The sequence below is a fragment of the Petaurus breviceps genome, unplaced genomic scaffold (assembly GCF_028583685.1).
Source record: "Petaurus breviceps papuanus isolate PSGF00001 unplaced genomic scaffold, PetGlider_PUasm1.0 90903, whole genome shotgun sequence".
Taxonomy (NCBI): Eukaryota; Metazoa; Chordata; class Mammalia; order Diprotodontia; family Petauridae; genus Petaurus; species Petaurus breviceps.
This window is the reverse complement of record NW_027187376.1, coordinates 8,884,365-8,903,303: the sequence shown is the minus strand read 5'-3', so window position 1 is coordinate 8,903,303 and position 18,939 is coordinate 8,884,365. Positions and strand designations below refer to the sequence as shown.

The 18,939-nt window shown below is 39.1% G+C and overlaps 1 pseudogene; it reads left to right on the top strand.

Moving 5' to 3' along the window:
* Positions 1-9,166: 9,166 nt before the first annotated feature.
* Positions 9,167-16,809, top strand: LOC138151550 (protein YIF1B pseudogene; annotated as a pseudogene).
* The last annotated feature ends 2,130 nt before the right edge of the window (positions 16,810-18,939 follow it).

Genomic DNA, 18,939 nt, shown 5'->3' with positions numbered 1-18,939 from the left:
GGCCTGAGCAAGAAAGAATAGTTGTACCAATGATGAAAATGAGGAGTTGAGGACAGGAAATTGCTAGCTTTTGTTTGTTTGTTTTTGTAGAGGTGGGAGAGCTGATAAATTTAAACTTAGACTTGGTAGGACAACAACATCAGATATGCCATTCTGGTCAGATAAGAGAATGAACTAGAGATATACATTTGTGAATACTCATTTTCATGGTGATAGTTTAAAGCTAGGGGGAAGGGGGTAAACAAAAAAACCCTGAATATTCATCAAAAGTGGTTTATTAGGAAATTAGTAAAAATATTAGTAAATAATAGGATATGGTATGTGATATATATGCATATATATACATATATGCATATATATGTGTGTGTACATATGCATGTATAAATAAGGACATTTATTTGTTGGTATTAATATAGTACAGTATTCTTCTTAGCGCCATCTTGTCTACTTCCATTGCGCCATGAGAGCCAAGTGGAGAAAGAAGCCAATGCGTAGGCTGAAACGCAAGAGGAGAAAGATGAGGCAGAGGTCCAAGTAAGCAGACTGTGCTAACCACCGAGGCCGCAGGAGTAGAAATGGAATGACCCTTGGTGACATTCTCAGGAAAGCAGAAACCTTCCGGAGACATCACCCACCATGAGGAGGACTCTACCAGCTCCACCATCTGACACTGACAAGAGGCCATGCCGTCATTTCATGCAGATTCCACTTAGCTGACTCCTGACTTTGTGCCATGGGACTTTGTCACTCCGGACTGATTGTTTTCTCTGTGGCTAAGTGTAGCACACCTGTGTAATAAATCCTCACTACTTTCTTGTTTGGAAAAAAAAAAAAAGAAAGAAAACGTGCTTTAATTCTCCCATGTTATTTTCCACTTGTAATTTCTCCATAGCTAAAGTTTTCTTTTTTTCTTCAGTTTTGATTTAGATATTTTGTTTGACAAAATACCTGCACTTCAGAAGTCTTAATACATACATTTGTTTTCATCCCTCTCCCTTCTTTCCTTCTTCCCTTTCCCCTTCCTGCCTTTTTTCCTTTTCCCCTTTCTGTCTTCTTCCCTTCCTCTCTTCCTGCCTGCTTTTATTCTCCTCTTCTTGCCTTCCTCCCTTTCTGTCTTCTTCCATCCTTCTCTTCATCCCTCCCCCCTTTTTCCCTTCTTCCCTTCCTGCTTTCTTCTCTTCCTCCCTTTTGCCTTTTCCACTCCTGCCTTCCTCTCTTCCTGCCTTTTTCCTTCCTTCCCTCCTTCCTTGCATTTCAGCAAAGCTAACCAACATATTTAATAAATCCGAGTCATATTTAGTGTTCCATACTCCTATTCCCCCAACTCTGCAAAGATGTAGGGATGGGGTTTTCTTCTCATTACTTATTCAACTTTTAATAACAATAGCTGACATTTAAGTAATTCTTTAAAACTTGAAAAGCATTTTACATATATCATCTCATTTGAACCTCACAACAACACTATGAGATAGATACTATGGGCATCATAGTTCCACTTTTACAATCAGTGAAACTGAGGCTAATAAAGTCTATGTGACTTGTCCAATGTCACACAGCCAAGTATCAGGGGGTAAGAAATGAGCCCACTTCTACCTGATTCCCTGCCCAGTCATCTATTCATTAGTCTATACTGTCATTTGCCTCATCTTGATAGAGCATCTGATGAGAACAGGCTGCAGAATTATTATGGTTCTAATTAGCCAATAATTGTTTCTGACTAAAGACAGAAATGTATGTGCAAAAGAAATAGGAATCATTAACATTCAATAACTTTTGAGTGATGGTAAATCCATGTATGCATTCATGTTTTTGAAAAGTTGATATCAAATAGGCACCCTGGTAGATGAATTACTCCTAGGTATAATGAGATGATTATCCCTCTACTCTGCCTTAGTGGGGCCATATCTAAAGTTTTGTGTACTGCATTTCAGGAAGGACATGATAAGTGAATGAGCCTCCAGAGGAGGGCAGTCAACCCAGCTATGGCTTTCCTCAATTGGTCTTTCTCCCAAATGGCCAGACACTGATTGAGGCAAATTCAAGCCAGGAAGCTTGTCTGGGATTTTAGGTGAATGATGACACTGCATTTCTTGGATTTCTTAAATGAGTTCTCGGATTCTAAAGAACATATTTCAAAGAAGAGAATGCAGGGTGTAAATCGCAAATTCTTCCTACTATTGTCCCAGATTCATTGTGTTTGTCTTTTGTTCCTGAAGTCTACGTCTGTCAAAAGTATGAATTTATTTGCTCTCTGTAGACAACCATGCGAAATAAGTGCAGGAAAAATTAAGTGGTTTTCTTTTGCTATGTCCCAGCCATCTGGGGCAACTACAATTTTTCAAAGAACAGAGAGGTTGGTTCCCAGGTAAGCTAAAATGACTTGTCCAAAAAGCAACCAGAATAGCCACAGCAGATGATAACAGTGTGTGAAGAAGAAGCTGGACCCCACTGGAGGCAGACTGATGTTATTCTGACAAAAGGCATTTCAGGGCAACACAATTAACTGTACTTTCATGTGGATGACCTGGTGGAGACAATTCATCTTTGCCTCCCTCCTGACACTGACTGGTTCCTTTCAGGAGAATGTATAAATGAACAGTAAGCTTTTGATAAATTCACCTTCATTTCTTGTTAAATCTTCACCTCCTCTACACACACACACACACACACACACACACACACACACACACACACGTACACACACACACACCCATGTTGTCAGGTCAATCTTAGCAAAAATTTGAAAGCCTTATGTCTAGATAATTTCTGGGAAAAAAAATTGTAAAAATCAATAGGGTTTCTGGATTCATTTTCCCCTGGTCACAAAAAAGTAAATGAGAGATTTAATGCTTTCAGCACACCCTCAGATGGAACTTTGATCACAGGTAACAGGCAGAGTGCAGATAAAGATGATTAAGTGAAAGTTAGGTTATTTTCACTTGCCTATGCCCAGGATGGGAGCTTCAAAAAGAAGGGGTTTGAACTGGATAAGTATATTTAAGGCCTAGAGGGGATCAGGGAAACCAGAGACTGGTACTGAGAAAAGTAAAGTGGAGAATACCTCAACTATAGGTGGTCTGTGTATCTGTGAAAAAGAATAAGCAGCCTGGTGGAATGATCAGTCCTTGGCTTAAGCTGCCCTCTGTTCATCTGTGAGAATCTATTTTCTTGCCTTCCTGCTGTCTCAGGATTAACTGTCTCTGGTGTTCCTGGCTAATCTCATATTGATGATGGGTGTACTCTGTTGTATCAACATTATTCTCTTTCCCTGCTGTTGTTATGAGGCAATTTAGAATAGTAGAAAAAGACCATGGATTCAGAGTCAGGGAAATCTTTTTTTTCTTTTTTCTGAGCCCAGATTCTCATTATCTACAAGTTCTTTGAGGCTCAGTTTACTCATCTGTAAAATGGCACTAACGATATTAGCGCTACCTACTTCACAGGATTTGGAGGTATCCAATGGAATAATAGCTACTTATTAATTTGCATCTGTTAAGTGCTTTACAAGTATGATTATCATCCTGACTCTCTGAAAGAGCCAGTTAACTGGCCTATGTACTTTCTCAAATGGCTCACTCCTTCCATTGGTGATCTATCACTGTGGCCTCCATTTTGGGGAGGGATCCGGGTCTTCCAATATTCATTGTTCTCCTGGTTCTGCTTCTAACTTTGGGGACTGTAGTACCTGCCCTACTGTGGGTAGTTTTCCCCTCCAGGTCCCACTGTTAAGTTCTCTTTTATTTCTTGTGGTCCACCATTAGAATATATGCTTCTTGGGCTTCTAGGTGGCACAGTGAATAAGGCTCTGGCCCCGGAGTCAGGAGGACCTGAGTTCAGTTCTGGCCTCAGACACTTCACACACACACACACACACACACACACACACACACACACACAAAACCTAGCCGTGTAAACTTGGGCAAGTTACTTAACCCCAATTCCCCTCCAAAAGGCAAAAAACAACAACAACAACAAAAAAAACAAAACCCAAACTAGAATATAAACTCCTTGAGGTTAGGACTGTCATTATTTTTGCTTATATTTGCATCCCCAGTGACTACCACATAGTTAAATAATTAATAAATGTGTTTTTTTCTTCATTTCCTTCAATCACTTTGGCTATAGCATTATTTCTTTCATCTCCCCTGTTCAGTGGTTGGCTGGAGCCAGCTTGTACTGGATGATTGTTAAATTTTTCAGTGTGAGCATTTATACCTTGAAAATCAGCAAATACTACCAATCAGGGTGTTCTTTCCAGTTTTTTTTTTTTTATTCTCTAGTTTGTTTGTTTTTTTAAAGCAATTAGGCTTAAGTAACTTGCTCAAGGTTACACGGCCAGTTATTTTGTGTGGGTGCTAAGTATCTGAGGCCGGAACTGATCCTGGGTCCTCCCAACTCCAGGGCCGGTGCTGATTCTCTAGTTTTAAGAAAATTAAGGAGAATATATTGATAGTGCAGATTGAACTTTTAAGATGTATCCTGCATGGGGCAGCTAGGTGGCTCAGTCAGTGAGTAAGAGCACTGGCCCTGGAGTTGGAAGGACCCAGGATCGGTTCCAGCTTCAGATACTTAACACCCACACAAAAAAACTGCCCGCGTAACCTTGAGCAAGTTACTTAACCCCAACTGCTTAAAAAAAAAAAAGATGTATCCTGCATGAACTTTGGGGGAAGAGCTGGTTATTAAATGTTTACCTATATACCCCTACCAATCTTAACTGTTGATCCTCTTTATTTCTATCACCTGTCTTGTTAAGTTGGCCATTTGCTCATGCTACAGCCTTAGTTTATCTTTATAGTAGATCTTCTCTGTTTTCTGCAATGTTCTATATCTCATTTGCAGGGTTCAGTGGATAGAGTTTTGGGTGTGGAGTCAGGAAGACCTGAATTTAAGTCCTACCTGAGATATTTACTGGCTTTGTAAGCCTAAGCAAATCGTTGTTTATCTAAACCACTGGAGAAAGAAACTTCAAAACACTCTGGTCAGTATCTGTGCCAAGAAAACCCCATATGGGGTAACAAAGAGTCAGGTGGGACTGAACAACTGAATAACAATATATGATCAAAGGTCCTTAATGTGTGAACATTGACATCTCCTATACAAAGACATTGTCAGAGGCTTTTTTATGTCTTGGTCAAATGGTAGGAGGGCCTACACATTCTGAAAGTAGTTTTCAAGCTATCTAGGTAGGCTATATTTGCCAGTAAATTTGATCTGAGAGTTAAACTGGGTATTTGTTTTAAGTCTTAATCCTAGGATAAAACTGAAAGCCTTGTTAGAAATATAAATGGCTTAGTTTGTGGATGTGTATCTGCAGGCTGATCTAGGATTGTTCTAGACCAGTGGTATCCAAATCACAAAGAAATGGGTTACCTGCCCCCATTAAAAAAATGGCTAAGGATCCCTGGCAGCCACATATTAACTTAGAAGACCACATGTTAACATTGTCTATGTTCTATTATATTTTTAATTTACTTACTTTGTTAAATATTTCCCAGTTATATTTTAGTCTAGTTCTAGTAGCACTAGGGTGAATTGTAGCAGCATAGCATGTCTTATTTAACATCTCTAGTGTAAAGAAGGGATTCTTATCTTTTTTGTATATATGTAAGCCTATGGACCCCTTCTCACAATAACATTTAAAAATACAAAAATAAAATATTAAAAATGAAGCAAATTATTTTGAAATATAGTTATTATTTTTTTTAAATACAGGTTTATCAGACTCCAAGTTAAGTACCTCAGTTCTAGGAAAAGCGGGAGTCAGATGAAGCAGAAAATTAATAAAAGAAAGGTTCAAATTATTCATTTATTTATTGGTTCAATATTTATTATGTGACTAGTCAATCAACAAACATTTATTAAACAGTTACTATGTGCTATTTGTCAACAACACACTGTGACCTTAGAGAACCACAGGATTCTTATCTGCAGATCCACTGACCTTCAAGGGGCCAGTGGATAGATTTGATGAGTTCATGACCTTGGATGGGGAAAATACAATGACATCTTTAATTTGATCAATTCCTAACTGATGTTTATTGTTTAATTCAATTATTTAAAAATAATAATCTGAGGAGGGAGCCGTAAGCTTTATCAAAACTATCAAAAGTGTCTATAACACAGAAAAAGGTTGAGAACCCATTGTTTAGTTGAACCCTGTTATTTTTCTCTTATGAAAATTAAAACCCAGAAATTTGTGTAAGATAGTATGGGTAGAAAGTAGCAGAGTCTCTATTTGAATCCAAATCTCCCAATTCCAAATCCAGTACTCATTCTCCTATACTATATCTTCTCCACCGCTCCTCAGAAACTTCATTTTAGACTCATTGTGTCCTTGGAGATCACACAATGGGAATGCCCTGTGCTCTTGAGCTCCCCCTTATTGAGTGACACTTCCCAGCACCTCCATTTGAGGAGAGCACCCTAATTCAGCCATGTCTCTTATTCCTCTCCAAGCTATACTCTGTACTTTCTCTACCACAAAAGTAGCAATGGAGGGTACTTTTGCCCCTTCACTCCCTGACCCTCTCCACTTATGTATTATCTTTCCCTTGAGGGCAGGGACTGTCTTTCTTTCTGCTTGTATTCCCATCACTTAGCCTGGCACATGGTAAAAACTTAATAAATACTTGTTGACCGACTGACACAACCAATAGCCACGGCTGTATCTAAATAGCAAGGGTTTCATGAGTGTTTGTAGAATGCTATTGCTATCTATGCTCCAACTGTAGTCTACAGAGTCTCTCGAGAATAAGAGAAGGTAGAAACGTGAAAGGACTCAGAACTCAGATCAGTGGGGTGAATGTCATGACTTCAGAAGAGGGTTGATGAATTCCTTGTGTCCTCTCCTCCCCTCCCCCCATCTTCATCCAGACATCTTCAGATATGATCGAGATTCATTTGTTTCAGCTGATTGTACTTATTTGTTACAAAGGGAGGGGTGGCCATTGAAATGTGACAATTCCATGTAGATATGAGATGATAGAGATACAGATATATATACACACTTCTACAGATTATATATGTGTGTGTATACATATATATATACATATACATGCATGCACATACACACATACATTCACATATAAACATCAACAAAACCCCTTTTAAAAAGGGACTTGGAGACACCTCTCCATATACAAGGTTATCTATGAAGTATTCTTTTTAAAAATAGAAGTGAGACTTCAATGGAACTTTGAAAAGGACCTGGAGTAGCAGAGGAAAGACTTGACATTTCTCAGGAGATCCTGTATGAAGAGTTCATCACAGAGGAAGAAGGGAAGGAAAAAGGGCCACTGTATATTCAAAGCTAGGAAGCAGATTTGAGGCTCTTCCTGAAGATCAGGGGGCTATGTGTTCCAAGGGAGAAGGTACTTTTTTCTCCCAAGGGGAAAAAAAAAAGTGGCAGAAGCAAATCGGGTAAGAAATAATCCGGAAATGTTTAGAGAAAGAAGAAAGTGGTTGGTAACTCCCAGCTCATGGGGACTTGGTCAACATGATAACATTAATTAAAAAAGAAGAATGTTGTTTATCTCTGGGCATATAACCAAGACATAACAGGGAACCTACCAACACTGACCAAGTGAGATAACTTCTATTGACATCTGGTGATTCATATAGGTGTCAATGTTATTGCCAAAAGGAAACTAAACAAAAAAATTATCCAAAGATTATGAAACCTTGGTTAAGAAACTGAAGATCATAGGGACATGTGTGATGTTTTCCTTACTGTTTTCTATTGAAGGCAAAGGATCAAGAAAAAATGAATTTAGTATGTTAGTAGCTGCTTTAAAAAAGAGATTTGGATTTTTGGACCAGTATTGGAAAATAGGAATGAGAAATCCCAAGTAAGGAAAGGAGTAAACTTCCCCCCCCCAAAAAAAAATGGTAAGGAAGCATTCATCATCTGTATTTAAATGTTTATTAAAAGGGCTTTTAAATTTAAAAAAACTGGGAAAGGAGAATCTATTTCCACCCAACTAGATACACTAGAGAGCTGCTAAAAAGAAAGGAGAAGAATAGCAATCAGGACATTCAGAGCTTCAAGGAGACAACCCATTGGCCCAAAATGCCTAGACAAAAGCACAGAGTTTGGATAACAAGACTAAAATAGGATCTTTTCTTCATTTTTGCTTTGCTAATTGTTTTATAACTACAATAAACAAAATACATAGGATAACCTGTACTACAACACACTCGAGGCTTAAAGCTTGAGGTGTTCCTGTGGTAACGATGAAGATTGTTTAGTCTCTGATGTTTGGAATTTAGTTTGCAGTCCTTGTCATTTGGATGACTCACTGGGGGCAAGATTAGCATAGTCTATGTTCTAGTTGGACTACAAGAGAAGAATGGTGCTCCAGCCCAGGCAGACAGATAAAATGCCACTTCTCAAGCATCACATAGCTGCCAAAGTTCTTCCCCAAGATGCAGTGCCAAGCGGGGTTGTACTTCTTTGTCAAACTCCTTCTTGATATGGACTATCATGCCCTTCCACATATAATACTTCTCCAGGGCCAGAGCAGTTCGCTCCAGAGTCCAGTTGCAACACCTCTGACATGTCCACATTTTAAATTATTGACTTGTAATTACACAGACTAACCATGGGTTAGAGGTGCTGGTAGCTGTAAAGTTTAAAATTGGTAGCAAGGGAGTAGAGAATTAGATAACACAAAAATCAAGTTTAAGTCACCAGGCCTATATAATCTATATAATAACTTATATAATAGCTAGTACTTAGAGAGTACTTTAAGATTTGCAAAACCCTTTACAAATTTTAACTAATTTTATCCTCACAACAACACTGAGAAATATGTACTATTTTACAGATGATGAAAATGAGGCCTGCCTAAATTAGATCAGGTAAGATAGCCACCAATCCCAGAATCAGGACATAGGGCAAAAATTCTGGAGATGAAAAGTTTAAAACCTTCAGGAGATTCTGGTGCAGAAAGATATTATTAAAGCTGTCAAGAAAGTGGTCACTGAAAAGGTAAAGCACGACTGGGGCCTGCCTATCTGACATAGTAAGACTGGTGAAATGATCATTTTTCAGTTGGGTCATACATCATTTTTTCCCACATCAGGAAAAACTCATCAGGAGTCAAAACTTGAATGGATTGAGTTATCTCAGATATGTATACTCTCATCCAGAAAAGGGAAAAGAATGTATCAGTATCCAGTCAATGGAAAATCGAGCTATCAGTCACCAGCAGGTAGAATAACACTGAAGAGTGGCTAGAATGTTGGACTAGGGAGTTAGGAAAACCTAGGTTCAGCTCTGACCTCAGATACTTATTAGCTGTGTTATCCTGGGCAGATTACTTTATCTGCTCTTTCCCTCAGTTTCACACCTGTAAAATGAAGGCGTTGGCCTTTAAACTTAGGGCTCTAAGTTTCCTTCCCCTTCCAAATCTATGTTCTTATTCAATTAAAACAGTCACTGGCTAGCCGGGGTCTTGCAAATTGATGGTGCAATCAACCAGGGATCACTATAATGATGGAAAGAAAAAGAAAGACTTTAAAAGTTATCCCCCTACAGTAAATTCTAGTTTGCATGCACATTTTTAAATGCCCCTTAACTATTGGGGGGGAGTCCCCATTAGCACAAAATGCCTTCATGCAGCTCTAGAGAAAAGGAAAGTACTTTATTAGAAAATACTGTATTTCATTTTGTTCTTAGAAAACAAAACAAAACAAAACCAACATAGCAAGTTAGAGGAACAGAAGCCCTTCAGGGAGTATTTTATTTTGAGTGTCTTTACTTTTGGAAACAGTGGTAAGGAAAAAGCCATCATACTTTATTGTGTTCCTACTCATAAGGGGCTTATAAAAAAAAAAAAAGAGGCACATTGGTATTAGAATATAAATGTGTTTGCTGAGAGGAAAATCAAAACAAATACAAAGTTTAATATATGTTATCCTTTTAGACTTTCTAGGTGGAAAACTGGGGAAAGTGAGAGAGTTGTGTGCATGAAGATGGATAAATTGCTTAACAATTTGTACCTAATCTCCTCAGATCTGTTGAAAGCTTTTTGTGCAAGCCTGGAAGAAATCATTTCTATGAGAATTGTATAGACATTAGAGTCCTTGGGTTAATGTGATGTTCTTGAAAGTGAACTTGAGTTAAAGGATCTTGTGGAGAAAACCATGGGTGCCTAGTGATTTTTCCACTATGGTTCTATTTGTGGAATAACAGAACTAAAATATTTGAGTTGGCACTTAGTAATGCCTGACTGACTCAAAAGCAAGGATGCTGTTTTCCTCATCAACTTGTTCTAAGAGCCTTTTAATAGAAGGGAAGAAGGTCACTTGTTTTGATCAATATGGATCTGAGTAATTGAGTGTCAAATAAAGGAAAGAAAACTATCATATTACCATTTAAACTTTTCTAAAGCATCACAGTTCTCATCAGGGAAAATCCATATTACATGTGTAAGCTATTTAATATTTGATAACTTCAGTGTACCTACCAGTGTAGTTAAGAAAGTCCTAAATGAAGAGCGAGAAGACTGGAGACCTAGGCTCTGGTTTGGGCCCAGTCTTAAATGACTGTGTGACCTTGAGCAAGCTGTTGTTTCTTAGTTTCTGCATGTGTAAATTGAGAAGGGTGGACTGAATGATCTCTACTCCAACCCTGCCAGCATAGCATTTATCTGCCTGCCACACATATATTGTTTGCATTCTCAAATATGTATTTATATCTACTTATCAGTCTATAGATATACATATATAAATATGTATATCTGCAAACACACACACACATAATAAGAATACCATGGACTATCTCCCCAAATGCTGTTTTTCTCTTTTAAATAACCATTTCTTAGAATTGAGTAGCATTTTTTTTTTTTATATTTCTTACTTTTACCTTTTTAAGACACACAACTACAACCTACCTCTAGGTCTGGCTTTCCTTCTAAAAGCTGCATCTGAGCACATAGGATTTCCTGTTCTCCTTAGTCATGTAATAACACTTTGAGCTCTTGGAATCTATATCACTTTGGTTAGTAAGTAATAATTCTATAGTTTACATGTCTTTCCTTCATTTGACCTACCCGATAAGCAATGGTCATTATCACTTCTCTGACAGAATTAAGCAAGTACAACACTTTTATATTGTGCATTATCCCTCATACTACAAGTAGCTGAAATATTCCTCATTATACCTCTCTTTCCTGCTCTGAGAATCGGGTAATTATTATGCTCATCTTTATGTGTCTTTCCCACTACTTGGTTCTATAATAGTTTCTTTTGTACTCCTCAGAGCTCATAATGGTAATGTTCTCTCTTATATCTTTTTTGGAGTCATAAGCTAATAAGCTTCTTCATAACTTCCTTAGAGTTGCATTTATTATATTCTCCCTGTTTTTACTTAAAGTTGCATGATCACATTTATTTAATTACTGTAGGACGCAGTTTATAGAGTGGCTTGTAAAGTTTGTTAGTCTAGTTTGGCCTGAGTTAAGCTGGGTATCTGGAAGCAGACAGTGCTGGCAGCTGGTCAGTTTCCACAGAGCCTTCTACACAACATAAACATCTTCCTGTTAATAAAAATCAATATGTTGATGATGAAATTTGCTTTAGGAACTATATTATGACTTTGTTTAAATTGCTGTTGTGTTATTGTTGTGTTTGTCCGTTTTCAAAGAGGAACATGGCCTCAGGGAAATGGTGACATGACTTGCAGTTGACTTTGTGAGGGAGGGCTGTGCAAGGTCATCAGCTTCACTTTTTCCCCCAGAGCCAGTGACCAGATCCAGTGACCAGATATTCATCAGGATGACTGGAGATGACCCAGGATGCAATGGGAGACCCTGACCCTTTTAGGCCAAGGCCTTTTCAAGTACTCCTTTAGGGTGAGGTAATGCCCATTTAGTGAACAGGCTTCTTAAAGAAGTTAGTCAAGGGGTGGCTAGGTGGCGCAGTGAATAGAACACCAGCCCTGGAGTCTGGAGGACCTGAGTTCAAATCTGACCTCAGATACTAAACACAAAAACTAGCCATGTGACTTTGGGCAAGTCACTTAACCCCAACTGCCCTCAAAAAAAAGCAAAATAAAAAGTGAGTCAAGGGGTAGCCCCTTTAATTAGCAAAAAAGAAAGGGAAAAAAATCAAGCTGGGAGGGGAAGCTCCTCAGGGTTGCTGTACCAGAGCAAAACATTGACATTCACACTAAGCCAGGAGGGCCCAAAATACAGCCATGAAGTGGAGCTTGGGCAGTGACCTATTGTGGTCAAAGTTAACTGTATATAAGTTATAGACTGTACTGAGTGATATAAACAGTATTTTACTAGCTTGATAATAATGATAATAGCATCAGAAATAATGAATAATGATCAATGCAGACTTTGAAAAAATGGTAAAAGATGTGCAACATATCACTGCAGGGCATAAAAATTTAGCACCTAAATATCTAAAAAGAGATAATCAAGTGGCCAGAATTATGCACCAGGAGATTGCAATGCTTTACAAATATATATTAAAAAAAATCTCCATGCTACAAATACAAATCTCAAAATATCCTCAAGAATTCGACAAATAAATTTACTAAAACTGGATCATTATCACAGAAAAAACTATTGCCTACAAGTCATCTGAATCCAACATTGATCTACAAAAATTTAAGAACAAAAGTTTTATTAGATCTTGTCAAACCATACACTTATAACTTACAAACTACGTGGTATAAAAAGCTATTCTTATCTGACCCTGGCAAGGACCAGGCCCCTGGTACTATAAATTCTATACTAGAAAGAAACAAATAATACAATGAAAGGAAATTCAAAAGTTAATGAAAGGTTTACTTAACCATAGAAAGGAAAGAATATTTACATTATTTGGGGTTTTTTAAAAATCTTTTTAGGAAGAATAGTAATCTCCGGATGTTTAATTCCAATCATTTGATCATGTCTTTCTAGATACTCATTTAGGTGCTAAATTTTTGCAGCCTGTAGTGATCCATTGCATAATTTCTACAGTTTTTGCAAAGTCTGCGTTGATCAAGATCTATTACTACTACTGTTGTCATTATTTTTGTTGACTTAGCAAAAGAATGCTTATAGGCATTGAGTGTCCTGGAAGTTTAATTCACTGAGTGGAGCTCCCATTGAAATCCAAGTCAAGACATCACACTTATGATGTCATTGGTCCTTTTTGAGAAGAAAGGACAAACAACAGTATCAACAACACACCACTCCCTCTCAAACCCCAAGTGTCTGGTATGCCTCCTGGCTGCTTCATACTCAGAATATGAGGAAGCAAGACAAACAGTCTGAGACTTTGGTTCCCTGAGCCTACCAAGACTCTAAGATTGACTTGATATCTTTGAAGGAAAAAGTGCCCTAACCTGCATGGAGAGAGGGATTAGGATATTGCCCTACCACAAAAGCTTTTAAAATATAAAGCCATACTGGAAGAAATTTAAACTATGAGGGAATAGAAGAAATACATATCACCGTTGTCATCTTGTCTGTTACTAGAGTTGTCTGGAAGATATTTTTGCAAGTCTACAAAAGATAATATAAACTAATATTGTCATTCCATTACAAAAACATCAATCATTTTATTCACCAGCACAGTAGTTTGCTGAACACTATAAATTGTTCCTTGTTCCAGAACCATTTTCTTTTGAGCTTCATAGAGCAAAGATAAGGAAATTATAACTGTTTACAATGCTTTAAATTTTGAAAAGAAGTTTACATGTATTGCTCATTTGATCCTCATAACAACCCTGTGAAGTAGCTATTATCATCCTCATTTTACAGAAAATGAAACTGAGGTACAGTGAAATTAGATGATTTTCCATGATCAAACATCTAGTAGGTGATAGAAGCAGAATTTGAACCCAAGTCTTTTTGATTCCAGACAGCTAGGTAGTGTAATGGTTAAAGCTCAGGCTCTGGAGTCAGGAGGAACTGAGTTCAAATCCCGCCTCAGACACTTAATAGCTGTGTGACCCTGGGCAAATCACTTAACTCTGTTTGTCTCATTTCCTCATCCGTAAAATGAACCGGAGAAAGAAATGGCAGGCCACTTTAGTATTTTTGCCAATAAAACCCCAAATGCAGTCATGAAGAGTCAGACAAGACTGAAAACACTGAATAACAAGAAAATAACTTTTTGACTGTAAATATAACAATATATACAGTAAAACTGGATAAAAAGCCATCATTTTAAAAGGACTATTTCTTCATAGGACCTGGATACCTGTAAAATAGCATGGATTTTTTTTTTCATTTTGTTTTTATCCTTTTTTGAGACTTACTCATATTTTAAAATAATTCTTAATGGACATTACTGAGAATTTCCATTTCTCTTTGTAATATTAAAGAGAGGTGAAAGTCTAGGTATTAGATTCACTAAATTCTATTCCAAGATTGGCAACCAATTTGCTAAGCATCACTAGGGAAAAAAATCATTTAACCTATACTGTTTAATCTCTCTAGACCTTCAGTTTGTCCATCTAAAATTCCATTCTCTTCTATCTCACAGGCATGCTATGAGGTTAATATCATAACACCCCTAAATCAAGAATTCATCATCCAAGAAATGTGCCCTCAGTGAAAGTAATTCCATCTTGATGCTAGCACTTTCACTAGTCTATCCATGCCACACAAATGAAGGATATTACAACCCTAAATTTTTTGTTGTTGTTGTTCTTTCTATAATGCAAAGGGAACTATTTCTCATTAGATGATATGAAGATTTTCTGAAGACATCCGTACTCAGATTTCCTTCTAGGGAAATTGTAATCAGAGTCTTGAAATGTTGGTAACATGCATAACATGTTTTGTAACAAGAATTAGAGAAGTAGTGAAAAGTTTTCAAGTGAGAGAAATAGATTTCTTCTTAACATTTTTTATTTGAATTTTTGTGTCAATTACTTGAAGTTTCTGTTGGTATTTTGGAGGACTTTTTTATAGATTCTTCATATAGATGTCTAAAAAAAGTTTCAAATAGTAGAGACTTTCTATATGAAGAATCTTTCCAAAAGAATCCTCCAAAATACTAACAGTAAAAGTAATGACAAAACAATTCTGAGGTTTTACTTCACACTTCTCAGAGAGGTAAAGTCAATAGAAGATAAAAATGCTAAATGTTGGCAGAAACACGGGAAGATAGGCACATTAATGCACTGTTGGTGAAGGAATAAATTGGTCCAATGATTTCAGGAAACAATTTGGAATTATGCTAAAAGTCATTCAGTTATATATAGCCTTGGAACCAGCAATACAACTACAAGGCATATACATCAAGGATAGAGGAAAAGACATTACTCCAGACTCCTTTACTCCAATATTGGCCACACTGAGGAGAGTCAGACCTCTTTGGTTTGCTTATTTGGTTTAAAGGTTTCCTTCACCATAGAGTCCTTTGTCACCACCACAGGCTTCTGGCAGAATCACACTACAGAAAGTATCTTCTCGCCTTTTTGGTGTCCATTGAGGCCGGATCGGCTCTCCTGGTCCGGGATGCAGCTGGGGCCTAACGCGGCGTGGCAGCGGGGAGGCCTCTGCACCCCAAAAGGAGGGTGCCAGTGGCAGAGCCCAGCTTGGCGGACCCCCACCAGCTCTTCCATGACACCAGTTAGGCGCATGGGCCCGGAAGCTATCTGGCCCAGCGGACCCCCCAGGCCTGGGCTACGCCCCTTGGCCAGCCTTCCTCGCCGACCCTGTGTCCAACATGGCAGTAGCCTATGGGACAGCCTGGCTGCCCACGGCAAGGAGCTGGTGGACAGGAACATTGACCTCTTCATTTCCGTCCCCAAGCTTAAGTATTACTTTGCTGTGGACACTGTGTACGTGGGCGAGAAGCTGGGGCTCTTGATGTTGCCCTACCTGCACCAGGACTGGGAGGTACAGTACCAGCAGGACGTGCCGGTGGCCCCGAGGTTCGACATCAACGCCCCAGATCTCTACATTCCACTTTGGCCTTCATCATGTACATCCTGGTTGCTGGCCTGGCGCTGGGGATGCAGGACAGGCTCTCCCCGGATCTCCTGGGTCTGCAGGTGAGCTTGGCCCTGGCCTGGCTCACAGTGGAGGTGCTGGTCATCCTGCTGAGCCTCTGTCTGGTCACCGTCAACACAGACATCACCACCATCGACCTGCTGGCCTTCTCCGGGTACAAGATGATTGGTGGGGTGGTGACCGGCCTGCTCTTCAGGAGGACGGGCTATTACCTGGTGCTCAGCTTCTGTTGTGTGGCCATCTTCGTCTGTATGATCCAAACCCTTCGCCTGAAAATCTCAGAAGTGGCAGCTGAAGGTGCTCTGGTGGGAGGGGCGCGAAACCAGCTGCACATGTACTTGACCGTGGCCATCGCAGCTGCCCTGCCCCTCTTCATGTACTGGCTCATCTTTCACCTGGTCAGGTGAGGGGCCCAGGAGGCTGCCCAGACCCGGAGTGGGGATTGGCAAGGACTAGGCCACTCACCTCTGCAAACTCGAGAAGCAGAAAGTGGAGCCCCATGGAGGGCTGGGGGTCCATCATTCTGGACTGAGCTGCAGGGGCCCCGCCCTCCCTCTCCCCACAAAGTCCCTGGCCCTTTGACTGGAACCTGCCCCTCCACAAAGATTCATCTCCTCCTTGCCTTTTATGTTTGAGCCGAGTTCCCAAACCCCCTGCCCTGCGAAAGAGCCTGTCCCCCTTGCCCATCTCCTCTTTTTCCTCCCCCAGTCCCCATCCTCTAAGGTGCTTAGAGATCTCTAACTGCACAGCATGCTCCAATCTGGGGCTGCCACCCATGGACGTCTGTTACAGGGAGAAATAAACCCCTTGGGGGTGGTGAGAAAAAAACAAGAAAGAATCTTTTCTTCATTTACCAATAATCTCTTAATAATAAATCCAATCGGGTTATCTATTTTTTCTTTTCTTTCTTTCTTTCTTTCTTTCTTTCTTTCTTTCTTTCTTTCTTTCTTTCTTTCTTTCTTTCTTTCTTTCTTTCTTTCTTTCTTTCTTTCTTTCTTTCTTTCTTTCTTTCTTCCTTCCTTCCTTCCTTCCTTCCTTCCTTCCTTCCTTCCTTCCTTCCTTTCTTTCTTTCTTTTTTTTTTTGCTTTTTGGAGGGGGAAGGCAGGGCAATTGGGGTTAAGTGACTTGCCCAAGGTCACACGGTTAGTTTCTGTGTTAAGTGTTTGAGGTCATATTGGAACTCAGGTCCTCCTAACTCCAGGGCCAGTGCTCTATTCACTGCACCACCTAGCCACCCCTAAAATAGAATGATTGTTTTAATTTTTTTGGAGGGGGGAAGGCAGGGCAATTGGGATTAAACAGGTTGTCTATTTCTCATCTTCTTTGACCCCTCATGTATTTGATGCACATTCAGTCATTTTTCAGTCATATTCAATACTTCATGACCCATGGGGGGAGGGAGGATTTTCTTGGCAAAGATATTGGAGTGGTTTTCCATTTCTTTCTCCAGCTCATTTAACAGATGAGGTAACTGAGACAGAGTTAAGTGACTTGCCCAGGGTCACAGAGTTAATAAGTGTCTGAAGCCAAATTTGAACTCAGGTCTTTTAACTTCAGACCAGACACTGCATTCACTATGCCACCTAGCTGTCCACTTGCTTGTTGATTTAAATTGTCTTTTGTCACTATCAGGCAGTTTCTTCTCCTGGGTATTATCTATTCTTGTAACTGCTATGACACTGTCTACCCTTTTCTCAATCATCTACCACCCCTTCAGCCTAGGTACCCCTCAATGTTCAGTACCACACCCTTTTCTCTTCCCTTTATAATCTCTCCCAGTGTAGCATAAAGGATAAAATACTGAACCTTGAGTCAGAAAGACGTGGGTTTTAAATCCTACCTCAGAAACTTGTCCTCTTTGTGACCCTAATTAAGTCATTTAACCAAACTCAACCTCATTTTCCTTGTCACAAAATTGGGATAATAATAATCGTAATACCTTCCAGGGTTGTCACAAGGATCAAATGAGATTATGTATGTACAGTGCTTTGCAAACCATAAAACACTATATAAAGGTCAGTTATTATCATTATTGATTAGCTCATCATCTGCGTTCATTTATTATCTATATGAGGATAACTCCCCAAACTATTTCTAATCTCTTGCCAGAATGTCAGTGGTGTAATGTGAATTGTCTGCTGAATATCTCAACTTGAATGTCCTATCAGCATCTGAAACTCATTACATTCATCCCCTCAAAAAAAAAAAAGCTTTATTTTTCCACACTCCTCTCCCCATTCTTCTAACATCAATGATTACTTATTTCTATTAAGGACTAGAAGTTTCCTAGCCAATAAAGTACAGAACCTCAGTCATATTGAATTCTTCTGTCTCTTATCTTCATATCCAATCAATTGCCAAGTCATATTGATTGTACCTCCCTAGCATAGTTTGAATCTGCCCCCATCTCTCTATATTTACGTGGCTAATAATCTAATTTAAACCCTTATTTCTCCTTATCTGGACTATTATAATGGCCTCACTGTAGGATTCCCTGGTCCCAGTTTTCTTGCCCTTTAAAAACTATGATCCACATAATTGCTGCCAAAATAGTCTTCCTAAGGCACAGGCCTCACCATGTCAGTCCCATGCTCAAAAGGATCCTTGTCAGTCCTAGAATAAAATATAAATTCCTTGATTTAGTATTTAAGTCCTTCAACCCATCTAACAGCAACAGCAGCAACTAATATTTATATAGTTCTTTTAGGTTTGCAAAGTCTTTAAAAATATTATCTCATTTGATCCTCACAATAATCCTGGGTGGTAAGTGCTATTATGATCCTCATTTTACAGTTCAGGAAACTGAGGCACAGAGAGGTTAAGTGACTTGTCCAGGGTTACATAGCTAGGAAGTTTCTGAGACTGGGTTAGATCTCGGGTCTTCCTGACTCCACGACCAGTGATCTATCCACTGTACCACCTAGCTATCTCCAACATACCTGTCTGACCTTGTTTCACATTAGTCACT